Source organism: Gymnogyps californianus, chromosome 6 (assembly GCF_018139145.2).
Source record: "Gymnogyps californianus isolate 813 chromosome 6, ASM1813914v2, whole genome shotgun sequence".
Classification (NCBI taxonomy): Eukaryota; Metazoa; Chordata; class Aves; order Accipitriformes; family Cathartidae; genus Gymnogyps; species Gymnogyps californianus.
The window spans coordinates 26423745-26441829 of record NC_059476.1 but is presented as its reverse complement, the minus strand read 5'-3'; the positions used below and the strand labels follow the sequence as shown (position 1 = coordinate 26441829).

Genomic DNA, 18085 nt, shown 5'->3' with positions numbered 1-18085 from the left:
TACATCACCATAGCTATGCTGTGGAGGAAGACTGGCAACAAGAAATGGAGGTTCTGTTCTTGAGCAAACTCTTGCCAGAATGGACTAGCAGGTGTGCCATCTAGCAATGTAGATGGTTCATTCTACAACTAGCCCCTCTTCTATAGTACTTGTGTGATCCCATATGGGACATATTGCTTGGACTTTTAGTAAAAATATAAGTTGTGACATATGGACAACAACTTAGAAGTCAAGATAAACATTTGCCTAGCTGATAAAGTTTCATCAGCTAGCAAAACTAACATTCTTCTAGCAAAGAATAAAAACATTTACAAGTTTTGAGGCTAATGCAGAGAAGATGCTTATTCCTGTTCCATGAGTAACATGAGGTAAAATCCACCGTCGCAAACTGATAGGCGGTTTCATTAACAGGCATTTGTCCAGTGATTTTTTTTATTCATGCTTTATCTCTGTTAGAATTATTCCTGATCTACCAAAACATGCAAGGACTGTCAGGTTCTCTGTGATCAGTCAATCACAAGATAGGTAGCAGCAAAGAAGTGATACAGTATTTATTTAGAATTGCAGGGTGTGAAAATGAATATAATTCACATGATGAGGCAGCAGAAGGGTGAAAAGAAGTGAGATGCACCGCTGAATAGAACAGGATGTACTTTTCTGGCTTCCACTACATAGTGTCCTTTACAACATATGGGAAACATTTCCCAAATTTTCAGATGACATGATAATATTTCTCACTAATAATGGAATTGGACTCGTAGCCATTCTTGCATCTTGTCTTGTTTTTGACATGAAATACTGCTTTTTTACTTGGTTCTGAACAAAGCCAGTAAGCTTTCCAATATCAGGGCAAGCAACAAAATAGCGAAATACATTTTACTAATTCTTGGACGCTAAGAACTGCTTTTGATATTCCACAGAAAAATATTTATCCTCTTTTGTGAGGTTGCACATTTTCAGAGTGCTATTCAAATTAAATTTTAATTGTTGACAAATGATATTTTGTGTAAATTGAGACATGAAAATGTAATTTTTGTTTCATTTTATGTACAAAAAATCTGCTGAAAATTAAATCGGTTTTCATTTGGTAAAGATCTAAATTTTTCCATAGCTCTTAAAAGCTGGATTTTTTGCACCAAGAGCTTGTGTTCCATAGAAGAGTTGTCCAAGGAAAAATGAATATATGTATAAAGCATTTTATTGTGCATGTTTTGATTGTTTCTAGTCAAGAGTCTCACTGCCCTGGGTAACAAGATATACCTTATTGATTTCTTCATTCAGACAAAGGAGAAAAGATGAGAGAACAGTAAACTTGGGACAGATGTCAGTCTCAGCACAGATTCTGTGGTGATAATTGTAATGCAAAGATCTGCAGAGACTGGAATCAGTAATGTAATCCTAGCTATTTGACAGGATCCTTCCATAGGAGGAGTCCAACTTACGGGCATCTTACACTTTGGAGAGTTATATGACTCAGCAAAAGTCTTTGGTTACGTTTGGAAGAGAAGTAAATGAACACACAATTTGCAGTGACAGGAAAGACTCAAGCCGAAGATCTGTGATCACGTAGTCTAGATCTGTCTGATATTACATCAGTCTGAAATTCTGTAAGAGCAGGAACTGGCATTCTTTTAACCCATTGGCACCAGATCCTTCTGTGTGTTGATTTGTGTAGTATGAATTCTGTGCCATATCTGTGCACTTCAATATGCCATTATTGTATAATTCTGCCATTCTTAGAACTCCCTACACCTATAATTTGCCTCTTTTCAAGTGTGGGATTATTTTAGTTTTTGTTTCAGATCTCCCCTGTGATCACCACCGCATGTTATTTTTTATTACAGCATGGTCTGTGGAAGGTTTTTTTTTTCTTTTTTTCTTTTCTGAATAATTCCTGAAAATACTATCTTCTACTTGAATGGAAATGCATACTCATTGTATCCAAACTCGTATTTTGGATTCAGGATTTCTAGTGTTATCATGTCTAGTAGCTGATCAAGCTTTAATGGTCTTTTTGATTGGCTGATTGAATCTTTGAATGCTGCAGCTCATTCATCCACAGTTTTACTGGTATTTCTCCTGCTAAAGAGATAGCTAAGCTCTTGTTTTGCATCTAAAATTGTAGCTTGAGGGAATGCAAGAATTGTTATCTTTAGGCTCATATATTCAGCCTCAATATTCAAGCCCCACATACTCCTCAAGAAATATCCTGAAGTTGTCCCTTGGGTCTCACAGATTTCCTCAGCAGTACACTTGAGTTCTGCCCATGAGGAATATAAAATATGTCAAAATATGCATTTGTTTTTAATCTGCCTTTAGCATATGAGTCTTTTGTCTGCCCTCTTCTTTCTCCTCAAGCAGGACAAAATAAAATCCTCAGAGGTAGAGCTCTAAGCAATTCACTTTTGGAAGATGACTTTCTTGACAGCTGTCAGTGTCCCTTGAGCACTGGATTTCTGGATGCTTTCAGTATCTGACTCTCAAAACATCTGGCAGCAACACTATTTCCAAATATATTGACATCCAGTGGCATTTGTGGTTGATATAGTTACTTTCAGGGTAGTAACTGACCCGTAAATCTTATGAAATCTTATATATCAATTTTCTCTTTGTTGGAGAGAGTTCCTTCTCCTCCAGGTGACTGTGGACTTTATTGTGAAATTGGTGTGGTAATTATAACAGAAATGCTGGCAGTTCAGTGGTTTCCTGCAGAATTTTCTTTCTGTTTTTTCTTTTCTCAGACTTCTTTCCTCCTTATCATGCTACCTGCTTTGAAAATGAACATCATCTGTATTTAATTTTACACTCACAGAGTATAAGTGATTTCCCTGGTATAACACTGAGCATACCAAGCGTTCTGCAGGACAGAGCTAAGCAACCTGAGCAGCTAATTCAGCACTTTGACAATCCTTTCTCAAAAATTCTCCATTGCCTTCTTTCCTCTCCTCTTGTTTCAGTGCATTGTGTATTAACAGTGAGGGTGCTGCTGTTAGGCTACCTTCGCTTTCTCTGGTAATGTCCCTATTCTCAGCAGGGTTTGGTTAATGAAACCAGAAGTATGTAGCACAATGCACTTACCTTTGATGAAGTTTTCTTTCTAAAGCTGTTCCTTGTCATGGGTTGTGATGTCTTTGCATGATCTGCCTGATCCTTGTCGTGAACTAAGCAAGCTTGACACCTCTGTGTAGCTTTAGTAACAAAGTGAAAAATAAAAAGACAAAACATATTTAGGTTTTTGGGTTTTTTTTAAAGCTGGCTATCAATTTAGTTTGGTAGATTCAGTATTATTTGCTTTCTTTCTCAGTAGCTAGTCTGCATACTTTTATACCGTTATAGTTTGTCTTACGTGAAGTGAATGTGAGATGGCATGCATTTCCCTCTTACAATAATTCTGAATAGTTCAACCGTAACTTCTGCATGTATTTCGGTGTTATCAGTGCAGTATTTTTGAGTATTAGAGAAATTATCAGAAGGAATTTGTAACAGTCATTTTTTTATTTTGTATGGATGTATTTTGATCCTATTTAGGTTTTATTTGAAAAATATGATCCTTGCTAAATACATCCATCCTTTTGAGTACTCTTTCTGTTAGAGATCAAAACACTGTTGTAAGTAACATTGTTATTAGTTATTACCGCTTGAAATTGCCAGCCCTTGCTTCCCCATAGCAATCGATTTCAGCCAAACTACTGTATGCTTTGGCAGAGATGTGAGTATTAATTCTTTTGCGGGTTCTTTTGCAGATACAGTCAGAGGTAGACATCACATTTCTATTTCTTTTTTAAAAATTATTATTATTATTATTATTATTGTGTTTTTTTACTTTCTTTGTTTTGCCATTGTTTACCTAGAAATTATGTGCTATACTTCCCTAATTTTTCATAGCAACAAATTATATTCCATCTCCATTTTTGCTATCACTATTTTTGCTATTATTTTATGCATTTAATCTTAGTTATTTATATCTTGGTTGTTTTTTATATTAATATATTTTCCGGATTTTTTTTTTTTTGATACATTTGTTCAGAGAAAAACAGAGCTTTACAAGAATGGAGTACATTGTAGAACTCAGTAAAGTACGGAGCACTTAGAAAAAAAAATATACTGATTTCTTAGCGTCATGAAGTGTATTTAACTGTATATCTGTAAGTGATAAAACCAGTATATGTAACAATAGGCTTTTTAATACAACAGGTTCAATCTGTTTGATTAATTTGGATGTTTACCCTGTGACTCACAGTACTTTGCATAAGAGAATTGGTTTGTCAACAGTTAAATTCCCTGCTTTTATGAAAGCCGTACTCCAGGTAATAGAGTATTGTTAAACTGCAACCAATGTGCTAAAAATCTGTCTTCTGGCAATAACGTTTCTATGTATAAGAGCAGCTGAGAAATACTGTTCTATACTTAAGCATAGATTTGAAGACAGAAAAACAGCACTGGGGCTTGAAACCCCGTGTAACCAGCAGGTGGTGGTGCTGGCTTAGAAATAAGTAGTGACTGAAAAGCCTCCAAGAACTTCTTTATGTATTGCTTTTGTGAGGAAACAATTTTATTTAAAAAAAAAAAAAATTCTCATATTTCAGATGGCTCGTTTGAATTGTATCGAAGTGTTTCCGAATAAGTATATACAGTGTAAGGACTTGTATATAAAACCAGCATGTATGTAAACATGCAGAGCACTTTGTACTTAGTTTACATATGAAAATGCTATTATGACCTCACAGGTAACATTCATGTGAAGACCTCCATCCCAGAGGAATATTACAGCTGAACCTGAAAGAGTATTGGGGACCACTGAGCCTGACCCTATTAACGTTTAATAAATGGAAGTTTTTCCACCGATGTGAATGAAAGTCAGATAAGACTGACGATAAGAAAGCCTGAGTTAAATATAAAAATTTCAATTCTTCTTGTTCAGAGACACAGACAGTTCTACATCCTTTTGTACAAGGGTAAACAACAGCCAAAAAGGACAAGAAGTTCAATGGTAGCAAAGTTTAAAAAGTAAAAAAAAAATCCGATTTATTGGTGGCATATTAACCACCTAGTAAAAAAACCAAACCGAGCAATGTCCTCTAAATTGTGTGTTTCAGAAGTAAGACAACTCACTGGGAAGCAGAGGAAGAATTAAAAAAAAAATCTTAGAAGTTAAGAATACAGTTCCCTAGATTTATAAGAAGTTTATGAAAATCTCTTCTTTATTCAACAATGCTGTACTGGCAGGGAAATGGGCATGGGGACCTAGTATGTCTTCTTCAGGAAATATGTTAATGCAAGCACCTTAATCACAAATTTATTTTTAAACTTATCATGAGCAGGGTAGAGGAAAGGTTATGTTAGTTTAAAATTTCAAGATATGCAGGTTGGAATTTCACTGGACGTGTATTTTTAAGATGTTGAGATAAATTGGCACTTTGAACTGGAAAACAAAGTAATAATTCTAATTAGATTTCTGCAGGCTGAAATCTACACTTCCCAATGTTCTCAGGAAGGAAACAGTTGCAGCAAGACCTAGCTAAAATTTGTGGAGTCCTGCTCCAAAGAAGTCGGCATATAACTATCCCTTTCCTATGCACTGAAATACTCTCTCTTCCTGAGGAACACAATCTATGCAGTAAATACAAGATTTCTAATCCCAAGGAGCAGAGCAATCACCAAGGACTCCTGTACTTACTTTTTCCCTTAGTTACTTGTAGGCGTTGTATATTTTCCCACTGAATTTAATGGAGCTGAGGGAGTGTAAACAGCAAAGTGTTCATAGGTACAATGGTGAGTGGCCTTTCAAAAAAATTTTTTTTTTTTTTAATAGGAGCTTATTTTTGTCCACATAAAGAACTTAACTGGTTTTAGCAGTGACTGATCAGATTGTGAGTGTATTCAGTCACAAAGGGGAAACTTCCTTTACTTTGTAAAAACAGGACAGATTCCTCATACAGTTTGGCAGAACTACCTAGCTACAGTCTCCCCTCGCTAGTGCTGCAACTTCTACCTCCGTGTCCCTTACAGTTGGTATCAAAATCCTCTCTGAGGCAATAGGACAAAGGACAATACACTTTGGATTGTTATGTATTGAGACAAGAATAGTCTATGACAATGCACTGAATTTAGAACTATGGGTGTGGAAATAGTACAATTTGCTGTGTGTAGCTACTCTTAAAGAATCCCCCAAAGACATGCCTTTTGGCTTTACATGTCATGCCTTGGAGAACTGTCAAAGGACCAGTCATAAGGAAATCAGTGTCCTTTAATTGACACTATTTTTTTAAGGAAAGAAACAAGAAACAGAGAAATAAAAAAGTTGTTACAGTTATTTGATGTTAAAGAGAGACACTTTCATGTCTAATTAAAAAAAACCAAAACACTGTAATAACAATTTACTCTTATACATATGCATGTGGTATGTTTTTATGGAATGTATTCCAAATGTACTTTCTGAACAGCAATAGCAACTTCACCATCTCATACCTGGTAGATCTGAGAAAATTAGTGATTAACAGCCAGATTTTCGGATAATTTGGTCACTTGAGTCTTAGCAAGAGTTATAAGCAAGGAACTCCGTTAAAAGGGAATTGACTGCAAGTGAGTAACCCAAGGCTGTGTAACAGATCAGTGGTAGAACTAAATCCCAGTCAAGAGATTGCCAGTCCTCTGTTTGTAGCCATGGGATCATCAGGTAGTCTATTACAAAGTTAACACATGGCTTTGAGCAATCCTTTTGTACTTTGCTTCTGCTAGACGCAGCAGCTGGAGCTCTAAAATTGGAGTTCATAGCTGCTTGTGACACAGTAGGACACACAGGGTCTGAACAGCTCTTTTCTGACACGCAGGGGTAACGTTTTGCTGTTGCTCCTCCTCAGTGTTCAGATAGCAGAACAGCTTGTCATAATGAAATAAGAGAATTTAAAATTTAACTCTGAGAATATTTACAATCGCCATACCTGATGAAAGACTTTGAGTTTCCTTATTCTCCGAAGTGCACACTCAAAAGACAAAGTCAATTCCTTTCACTTTGATGTTTGTCTGGAGAACAGACCCCCATGAACACAGACCATGTTCTGTTTTAAGTTCTACAATTTAGACACATCTCCCTTTCTTCACTCTTTCCCAAAATAAACTTTACTTTACCCAAATAGTATTCTGTATGGATGCAACATATGGAGAAGTCAATTGGACAATTAAATGGACAGGGGGAAAAAAAGTTCACTGATGCTTTTTTTTAACTTTTCATTTGACAGTTGTCCAATAACAATATAATGACTTGAATAAACAATTACAGAATGAATCATAAATTGAAAAGGCAATGGAGAATGGAGACTAAAAATCAAGAAAAATGTATGAGGGAATACTAAAACCTGAATCAGAAAAGATGTTCAAGGTTCAGTGGACCTATGACTTAGTCTAAATATAAATTAAGATTTGATTAGGTATTAAAGTAGCTTTTTTCTACTGCGCACATTTGTCAGGGGAAAGGGAAGATAGTTGTTACGTACAAATAGTGTCACATTGTGTATATACTTCTGTATAGGAACAAGAAACCAGGTCCATGAAATCTGAAGCCTTTCTTCTCTAAATTACCCAAGCCCCTTGTAAAATGCTATATTTATGGGAAAGGCTTTCTTCCTGCCCCATTTTATCAGCTTGTACCCTGAAGCATGAGATATGAACAGCTCCTGATCTAAAGTCTACTGAAGTCAATGTAAGTGTTTTCTTTGACTTCAATGACTTCAGATCAACCACAATTTGAACAGCCTTAAACTTCTTCTTTGCTTGCTGAAGTCATAGTAATAGAGAAGTGATAACAACTGGTATCTCTGTGGAGCATTCATAATAATTATGCTCTTGAATTAAACTGGAGGAGCAAAGAAAAAAAAAAAATCAAAGTTCTACAGTAACCTTTAGGGGGTTGTTCTACCCCTGAAAATAAATTAGTGTAAAACCATACCCTGGACTTTTTTCACCAAACGATTCAAGTTAAAAGTTTGCTGGGTTTCCAAACACCTTTGCAGTCTACCTTTCATTCTACATACACGTAACCCTACAAGCTCAGGAACTTAAAGTTTATCATGGTTTCACAGAATATCAGAACAGCCATCTAGAATACGTAACAGGATCCAGCCAAGCAACATTCCACGTTTTCTATTAACTGTCTTTTTACAGCATTCAGGGAAAAGCAAAGGTGAGGAATATATCTGTAGCTGAGTTTCAATCCTTTATGTATGAGGACAATTAAGACTGAAAGACCATGTATTATTAATAGAAAATTTAAGCATTGGATACCAATAGGGGAAAAAAAAAAAAAAGTAGAGCAGTACATTTGTCGTTCAATTTTATGTGCCTGTAGCCAAAAGGTGCAAGCCTGAGACAAAAAGAGGAAAAAAAAAAAGAAAAAAAGATGTTTCTTGGGCTGCAGCGTTTCAAAGAGAATGTCTCATGTAAGCACCATTCAGTATTTGTAAAATGTTCTGAGATGATGCGTTCTTGACATTCTCGGATCTTGATGTTTTCTTATCTGCTTCAGAGGGCACACACTGCAACTAAAAGCCAGTGAGCCTCACCTGCTTTTCTAATGGTACTAGTATGTAGAGATACGCAGCGTATCTGTTTCTCTTTGTATAAAAAAAAGCAATGAATGCATTTCCTTGAGTTTGTAACGCACATAGAAACCAAAACAGCAATCCTGTTTCATTTGAATTACCGTTTCAGACACCAAGCAAACACTGCTCTGCTGTTTCTAAAATTAACATTCTTGTATCTCATCAAGCACCATTGCATTGTAGTTTCTAGTCAATGATTTCGTTACATCTGTTACCACCAAAAAATCAAGTAAATTTGTAAAATAAATAGTTCATTGGCATAAAGTGATTTTTAAAGGGGATGAATAACATTTTTTTCCCAACAAATAACAAATGTTCTGATTAAACCATATTTCAGTACTATGCTAAATTCCAACCCCAACTGATTGGGCACATTTTCTTTTCTGCAACTACCTTTGATAAGAAATGCATTACAAACTCATCAGTTTAGCTTCCTGTTAACAAAGAGACAGCAGCCGTCTGGATTATTCTAGATCCGCAGTGAAACTGCCACACTACGTATGCTCAAACTAAAGCTGTGCAAGTTTGACAAGGGGCAGATGAATCCAGGAGTTATTGTGCAGGGGTTTAAGTCTATGCGGCAGCTGACGGTTGAAATAATCATCTATACATCGCTCTGAGCTAGCTGGGGAAAGGTTGAAGCTGTATATTTTCAACATATCTAGCCTAATGGTTAATCTGTTGTCTTGTACAGGGGGTGCTGGGTGGAATCACAGCAATAGCTGACAGTTTGGAGGAATTGCTGTGGGTATTTTCGGTTGCCTGATTCACAAAGTGGTAGGTAGCAAAGTCTAAACAGGCTTGTCATTGAAAGAGGGAAGTCATGCACACTGACACTCCCATCAAAAGAACTCCGGTAGTCAAAAGCTCAATCAACATATTGATTATTTGCATTTAGTAATACAGAGCTGCAGCTTGTCTTCACCCACCACGTGAAAGCTGAGTTTTATGGAAGACGTGCTAGATTGCAGAATGGTGATTGCTCCTTTGGAGGTCAGCTGGGAAGATGCTTAGGAGAAAGAGAACAGTTAAGTTGGGGGGAGAAATAAAATATTTTCAAACCAAGATAGTTTAACTGTTAAAAACATTCCCCATACTTCTAGTGCTGGATCTGGCATATCTGCACAGTGACATGGCATTACTCACTACAGAGATTAAGGGGGTGCAGTATGAATTAGACTGAAACAAAAATGAAGTATCTGCAAGTGACAGCTCTGGCTGATGGCTGACTATGAAGGAAAACACTGTGCTAGTGTCTGGCGAAAAACGGTGCTGAAAGCCTAGCAGCTGATAGAGATGGGGGAGGAAAGGAGCAGTGGGTATCAGTGGTGGTTGTTTAGAATGTCTGGTTTTGGTCAGGATATTTTTTTTCCTTTAAAACACATTTTCGTCTTCCCTTCCAGGCAAATCATGCTGAAGCCAGTTTCAGCCATTTTGTTGAAAGCACTGTACTGGTATTCTGCCTTGTTACATTTAAATTAAAGCTCAGCCCAGTTTTAAGTTATGGCAAGTGTATGCTCACAAAGAATAAATAGAGATTGCCATAGGCATTAGATTAACTACATTGGTTGTTTTAAAAATGTTCAGGGAGTTGCAGATTGCATTTCAAATTATCTTCATTATAATAAATAAAATCTATAGAAATAGAAACAGGCATGATTCCCTAATGCAGTCTGTAGGCAAGTGTATATTCATTGAGCTTGAAAGGGAGTTTTTGAGGGTGGGGGGAAGGAATAGGAATGTATGCAGCTTCAAAATACCTTTACATAAATTGCATTAATATCTCAGATTTTATAGACGTTATTTTTTATCTGTCTAATGTTGACAGGTTTCTTGGGCAAGCTCTGTACAGCATTTACCAAAAGCAGGTAGTGTTCACCCAGGGTGCAATTAGGAAATACTACAGAAAACACGGAATTTCTTACTCTTACTCTACTCTTATCCACTTCCTTATTGTTTGCCCTTCTCAAAAAGCTACTCAAAATTTGCTCAAAATGACCAGTAAGTGTCTCTATTCTTAGTTAACAATAATAATGCCTTATGGACACATGACAAGCATCCTGAATAGTTCTAATGAACTTTGGCGGAATAAGCAATGCAGGCAGCACACTTGTCCTGTGACCATTTGCATTGAAAATAAAGGCATATGTCAGATTAGATAAACTAATCTAACTATGACTAGGAAATAATTCTCTTTTAGTAGACTCGCTGGTGCTAAACTCATCACATACTTGGAAGAGAACCCTGGTGGATTTGGAGGTTGTAGTTTAACATTGCACAGTGGTACAACAAATTACCCCAATTCAAACAGTTTGGTTGCCAAACCTAGTAAGGCAGTGACAGTATGTAAGGATGTATTTAGTTCCATATACTTAACAGCAATCTTTGTTTCCCAAATATGTTTTCTGTGGAAATCAGCCCGCATAGTGGTGCAAGCACCCAATCAGATTTTTAAGAAATTATTAATAAAAGAAAACTGCCTTTGCTGAACAACAGGATGCTATAAAAAACATAAGTGTTTTAGGTTCTGCACATTGTGGTATGTATCTGCAGAAGTGACAGTGTTGGCCTGTATTTCTCACCTAGTTGTATAATACTGCTTAATCTGAAAGCACAGTAATATCTTGTGCTCAGAATTGCACCTCTGTGCTTGCACATGTAGTTCCATGTGTATCCTGACATGCTTGTGTTTGTGGCAGAGTGTGCATGTACAACTTGACAGGCTATTTAGACTAAAAATAACCATTTTTACTCTTCTAGGGTAAAAAAATATATAATTGTATTAGAGGAATGGAGAAAGAGATCATTATCTCTACCAAAGATAGGTTATTCAGATATTATACTGTAATCTTTGCTTTTCAAGACTGAATAAAAAGACATGAGCCATAAACTGTTGGAGTCAGAAAGAAACTCGTCGTTTGAACAAGGTATTTCATAGTCATCCACTGTGGGGCTTCTTCCATTTTCATCTGAAGCAGCTGAGCTCTTGTCAGAGGCAGGAGGTTAGTGGTCATGGGATGAAACTGGTAGTTAGAACTTTTAAATCTGAAATAATTTGACAAAAAAATGGCAACTCTGTTATCCCCATTGTTTAATGTTTTGCTTTTCAGTGGTAGTACCTATCCACACTGTTGGAACTAAGGGAAAGTAGGATATGTTTTAAGCAGCTCAGTCTGCCTTCATGCTGAACAAGATCATGTGATGCTGTTAAATAGGATGCTAAGCTCAAGCTATTAAGCTGTACCGAAAGACAAGGCATTTTAGTTCTGGCTCATGCTGTGCCACTACAAGCACAAAATCTTGGGAAAGCTTGCTTATGCCTGCATGGAATATGCCATAAGACATACACTGTTATGGAAGTTCAGTGCTTAATAGTCAGGTCTGGTATCTGAAACCATCACTTATTGAACTCCAGAAGAGACTGTAAAAAGATTATGATGTTTCTTAAACAACTTGATTGGAGGGTGGATAAGCATTCTTAATAGATTTTGGTCTTCTTCCATTGTATGTGAAGATACTTTGATGCAGGCATGTAGATTTATAAAGATTATTTCCAATAGTACTGTCTGTAGTTTAAAAATAGAACTGAATTGATGCATTTCAAAGTGTTCAAATACATGCTTGACCAGTGACTTGTGTAGGGAGATAGGTCTCTGCAGATATATTTTATCATCTGAAAAATGTTTCACTGGAAGAATATCAAAGATAGAAGTACAAGATTTGACAAAAACCCAGTAACTCTGAGGTAAGATTGATAATTTTCAAGTAGTGTATCCAATATGATACACAGCATTTTTTGTGGCAGTTTTGCTGATCAAAGATATATGCTATCCTCCAATGATTTAAAATCTATGTGAACTCTCATGAGTATGCATTATTATCATTATACTTTAAATGTTACTAGTATTAGCAAAGAGCAGAATAACATTGTGAGTTAGACTTTAGTTCTGCTCTCACTGATTTTTCTATCCAGTTCAGTCAGAGTAGTAGCAACCATCAATTCAGAGATCATTGAATGGGAATGGATACTTTGTCAACAAATAGTTGAACCTTGTTAAAAAGTACATTCAAATGACTCTTGTAATTCACATATAATCACCTTTTTTGTGAGAGAGACCGATTTTGTGCTTGAACACAAATGGTAAGCATGTGGATGCTATTTACGTATCTTTCCCGTTACCAGTTAGTGTTTCTAGCTGATGGTAAACTAGACAAAGATGCCAAAAAACATGCTGACCTCCTGAGGTAATTTGGAGCTACTGTCTACTTGAAGTTCTCCATGGAAACTTTAAGACAATTGAAATATATGGAAATAATGCTGCAAGATTATCAGTCCATAAACTACTCCCTACCTAACCTCCTCACCTCATAATACGTAACAGAATATAAGATCTTAGTGGCTCAGTAATGTACCTTCTTCTCTGTAATATACTCATTCAGAATGAAACAAGCATTAGGAGAAGATCATTACTGCATATTTTTACCAGAAAAACATTTTATTATTGTTTTTTACAAAGGATCGCATTTGTTAGAGGTATTAATATGGGGGTTTAGTTTAATTAGCTTTGATAGATTAGAAATGGAAAACTAAGAATCAGTTTCAAGCTAAATCCATATTTAGGAAATTAAATTTATTAACTTTCTTTTCAGAGGTGCTATGTATGACCTCCTGAAATTTACAGTATTCAGCACTTCTGAATACCCAACGACTCTTATGTAGGTTCCTAAACATCAGTTTAATTCCATAAGTATGCTTGCACAATTTTGAAGTGTTGACCTTACTTTTTTCTATGATTCCTTATTTATTTTAATAGCAGCAGAGTGCTCTACCTCCCCTGTCATTTTCAGTAGATTCAAAGGAATAAACATCTTCCACAGCTAGTAAATCTCAAAGCCTTTATCAACATGTGGGAAATAAGTGTTGCTTCAGACACACTTCCCCCAGGATGGGATTATTGCTTAAAGATGATAATATTGTGGAATAATCCTTTTATAAGTATTCTTTTATAAAAAGCCATTTTTAGAAAAAAACTTAAGAAAGCTGCAGGTATAAACCTTTATTTCAGCTGTAGAAACTGATACTTTAAGGTTTAAAGTCTGTAATTCCACATAATATCAAAATTGATTCATGCCTGTGGTCTGAAATAATTTTTAATACAAAGATATTAATTTAAGTTTTTTCTTATTATTTAGAAGTAAAGAATGCAGCTAGATCAAGTTGCCCAAAATGTTCATATCAATTCAAGAATGCAACTACTAATGCATTGATTGGTGCCAAGTCCACTGAAGGAATCCCGGAACCTGTTCCACTTGTTAATAACCGTAAAGGGAGCCTCTTCCTACCCAACAACCCCTCGCTGCTGCACCTTAACTTTCTGAGTTCTATTGAACAAGGAAAATCTACGTACTGTAGATTGCAAAGGGCACTCAGCTTGCCTGTAAAATACCGCTACCACTCCCAAAAGCCTGGCTTGAACCAAGATCTCCGTAGGTAGCCCCGTAGCTGGATGCATAAGGCAATACAGATTGGTTTGTGCATGGTTTTGCAGTCTGGTTTCAATGTGACTATGACATTACTAATGCTCTGTTAAGTGCTTACAGATGTGGGTTTCTCCAGATGTGGTGATTAATAAGTTAATCGAGCTAGCTAGTCAACTAATGTTTCTGGGTGGTTTGTGCTTTACCTTTCATATGGTTTATTTGCTCTGAAGCATTTACATGCTAGGCAGAATGAGTTTACCCGGTATTCCAGTTCATGTGATGTTCAGTAACATAGATGTTATTTCAAATTCCAGCTCTTTTTGGGGTCTAAAAAACAGTGTCTGTAAACTGTACTGCGAGTGACCTGGGAGAGGCAGTGAAGGAGACAGATTTATTTAAAAAATAGTAACAAAATAATAAAGAAAAACGTTATGAACTTGTCCACTGTTTCTGAAAGACATTCCCTTTATTTTGCTTAAAAAATGAAATGTGGATAAAAGTCAAGTAATATGTTGTTACAGATGTTCAGCTCCACATTAAGGCTGTTAAAATTACCAGCACATCTTAAATCAATTCATGGAACATTGTCTGGAGGTTATGTCATTGAAATAATGAATTCTCCTTACTCAAGAATAAGCAAACATGTTAAAACATCAGTGTAACTTTAAATTAAACTCCAGCATAAACTGGAGCATCTGAAGCCTCATTAGACTCGCCTGACATTTTTCTAGCACTGAGTCTTCCTGAACTGCAAAACTGTTAGATTCTCTGCCTATTAGACAAGTGAGCACTGGCTTGTTACAACAGTACATTAAGTGTAATACTTAGGGATGTGCAGGCAAACTCTTGAATTTTATTAGAACTCAGAGGCTGGATTGAGTTCCGATTCTATAAAATTCTGTGTCCAGTTCTTGAACTTATTTGCAATCTTCATGAAAGCTGGTAAAGAAAGTCTGCATAATGTAATACGACTGTATTTTAATACAAATCCTGTAGTATAAAGGCATCAAAAATACTAAAAATGGGGACTCATTCTCATTAACAAAAGCACTAGGTCAAACATACAACATCAGAGTTGAGCTGTCATATATCACAGCCCATTATTCAAATATGGTTGTCTTTCATAAGAACAAGAAAATTTAAGACTCCCTTTTAAATTAATGCAGACACAGGAACCATGAAACTAAAATGGTATTTTATGGCTTTACTAAAAATTTTGCTAGATCTATTTCTTTAAATATGCAGGAAATTGATAAGAGTATCTGAAGGATAATAATTAAATATGTTTTATATCCTACTTACTACTAAGAAGCCACTTGTGAGTTATCATTGCAACACTTTTGGGAACAAAGCCATAGGTAATGGTGTCCATTATATACCATTCACATATTTCAGCTTCATGGATTCCCTTCCCCCATTCTTATGGAGCTACATTTCTAAACTGCAGATGCCCTGTAAACTCTGCACACAGATTTAATTGAAAAACAAAATCTTGTTTGGATGTGATATGATTAAGAAAGATCACCTTTCATTGCTGCAGTGAGAATAAATGGCTTCCTTGCTTAAGCAAGGCATTGCTTTAGCAACAAATTGAGATCCCTCAGAAGGCTTTGCTAACGGGTATTAACTAGTGAGCCACATTAACCTTGGACTTTCCAGGCAATTGGTGACAGTAACATAGTTTGGATATGACAAGCACATATCAAAAGAGGGAGCTTATTTATTGTAGATGCAGTACCAAAAATAAGTGCAGACTGCTAGAAATCTAGTTCTAGAAGTGGTTATTCTGGATGATTACTAGTAAGACTTTGTTTTTTAATTGGACGGCAGGGTAGCATTGCCTGGCAGCACCAGGCCCATCTAGTGCAAAAGATCCTTATTGTACTAACTTCCAGTATTTGAAAGGATCAGACAGGAGTCTTATTAGCTAGCTGAAAACTTGGAAAATTAATCTTTTTTAGTAGTGTTTTCTATTGTTCATAGAAATATTTCTGGCTATAATATGATCTACAGTTGATTTCTGTTAATGTTAAGATTTTGCACATGGTCCTGATGGCTATATACCTTCCTTAAACTGTTAAAATAGTATAACAATACACTTTACTTATGGTGCAGTACTGAATCTCTTGACAAACATTCTATAACCCCATGGTAGCATATTAAATTAAGTGAAACTTAGAATTTTTACTACCAAGAGGGCAAAACGTATCAGATGTAGCTGGTTTCTGGAAGGAACATTTTGCATGGTTCTTGCTCCTTTGATCTTTTAAGTGGTGGATTCATCAGATTGGAACTGAATATTTATATCCTATAAAGAACAAGAGAGCACAGGGTATATCTTGAAAGCAACCTATTGTCTGTGTGGAATAGCATGCGAATAACTTTTTGATGGACAAGTTTAAAACAAGACTAGGCTATTTCCAAGACAGTGATTTGCAGAGGGTGTTCTGAAATGCACAAATACTTGCACTTTGTTATAATCAGAAATAGAAAGATATTACTAACAAAATAATTCTGTGCATATTCACCTCATGTTACAAATAGCTAAATATTGACGTGATCTAGTTTAATCTGAACAAACTGTCACAGAAAGAAAATTTCAATTTGTATTTTTTTGAGAATTTTCTATGGGCTTATTTATCTCTCAGCCAGACAAAGAATGGTACTTGACTAATCATGAATAAGCGTTTCCACTATAGGACTCTGACTTGGAAAAAAAGAAAAGTCAAATGAGAAGGAAATGGCTTTGTGTTTGGGGATGCTGCCCAAGAAGAAAAGAAAGTTAAGTTAGTGAAATAAATCGTTATTAGACAGTCATCGCTCTGATCTAAGTATTATCTTTTACACCACTCTTTAGGGCATTTATTTTGGGGTTAGCTTGTTCTTGTTTTTGTTTTTCTTTTGCAATGCTTTCTTTTGTTTTGGTTCCCTTGATGTGTCAGGTGATGCTAGGTCATTTAAAAAGACAGCACATCTGTCTTTTCAGGGCCCAGTCCTTCAGTTTTGACCAAGGCAACATGAAGTTCCATAGCAAACTTGGGCAAACAGACAGTCATGACAGGCTAGAATGCAGTCTGTAATAACATAGTGTCAGAAGAGGGATACAGCAGAAGGATATTGCTTAATTTCTTCCCAGATAAGTCTAGGGCAGGTGACATATATCCAGATTTTGTTCTTGTTCCTACGTAGCTCATTGCAAATAGAATTTTTTTTCCAGCCTCTGCTTGTGCACTACTAATGTGTATTAAGCTCTTTTAATATAGCTACTACTACTAATCTCTTTCCTTTTAGCTTTAAAGTAACAGCTTCCTAGGCATCAGTTATATTATCTTCTAGTTCATTTTTCAGTTAACAATAGGATGGAAAGAAAAGTGTATTTTTCCTTCTTTATATTAGAATAATTCAGCATTAGGGTGTATTTGAGAAAGCAGGCATAAGATAATTCCCTTTGATAGCACATGTAAACCTTATGCGCAGATTACCAAGTGCAGTAACAATCTTGAAACAGTAAAGATGATGGTTAATTCTTATAGATGAGTTATTAGGAAGCTGCACTTGTTTAAGCAATGCCTATTGTGACATAGGTTATCCACGAGTAGTTTACGATTGGCAAAACTGTAAGTGATTTTACATCTGGAAATTGATCTGTCATTGAAAATGCACCTCATCCTCATTAAAAGATTGCATAACACATGCATCCTCTGTTATACAGGTATTGTCTCACCACTTCCATTCAACCTCATTCTGTTCACTCCCTTTTGTGAGAAGGGTAGAGCGATGAGGTCTGACTTGTGCTGGAGATCTGTGCACAATGGCAGGCTGCGTTCACATTCCTGACTAACTGAATCATTGAACATCAAGGCATTGAATATTTTACATCTCTTCATGAAGACTCTATTGTTTGGCATGTGAGGAGCAAGAACCAACTGGTGTCTAGTTCATTAGCAAAAGCAGGCTGGCAGCTGTTATGTTGATATTGCAAATAGTACTTTATCTTTCTTGGAATA

The 18085-nt window shown here is 36.1% G+C and overlaps 1 protein-coding gene across 12 annotated transcripts in view; it reads left to right on the top strand.

The window, feature by feature from the left end:
* The window catches only part of KCNMA1 (potassium calcium-activated channel subfamily M alpha 1), a 520079-nt gene that overhangs the window by 433970 nt on the left and 68024 nt on the right, over nucleotides 1-18085 (top strand). The gene's annotated exons all lie outside the window — the stretch shown is intronic.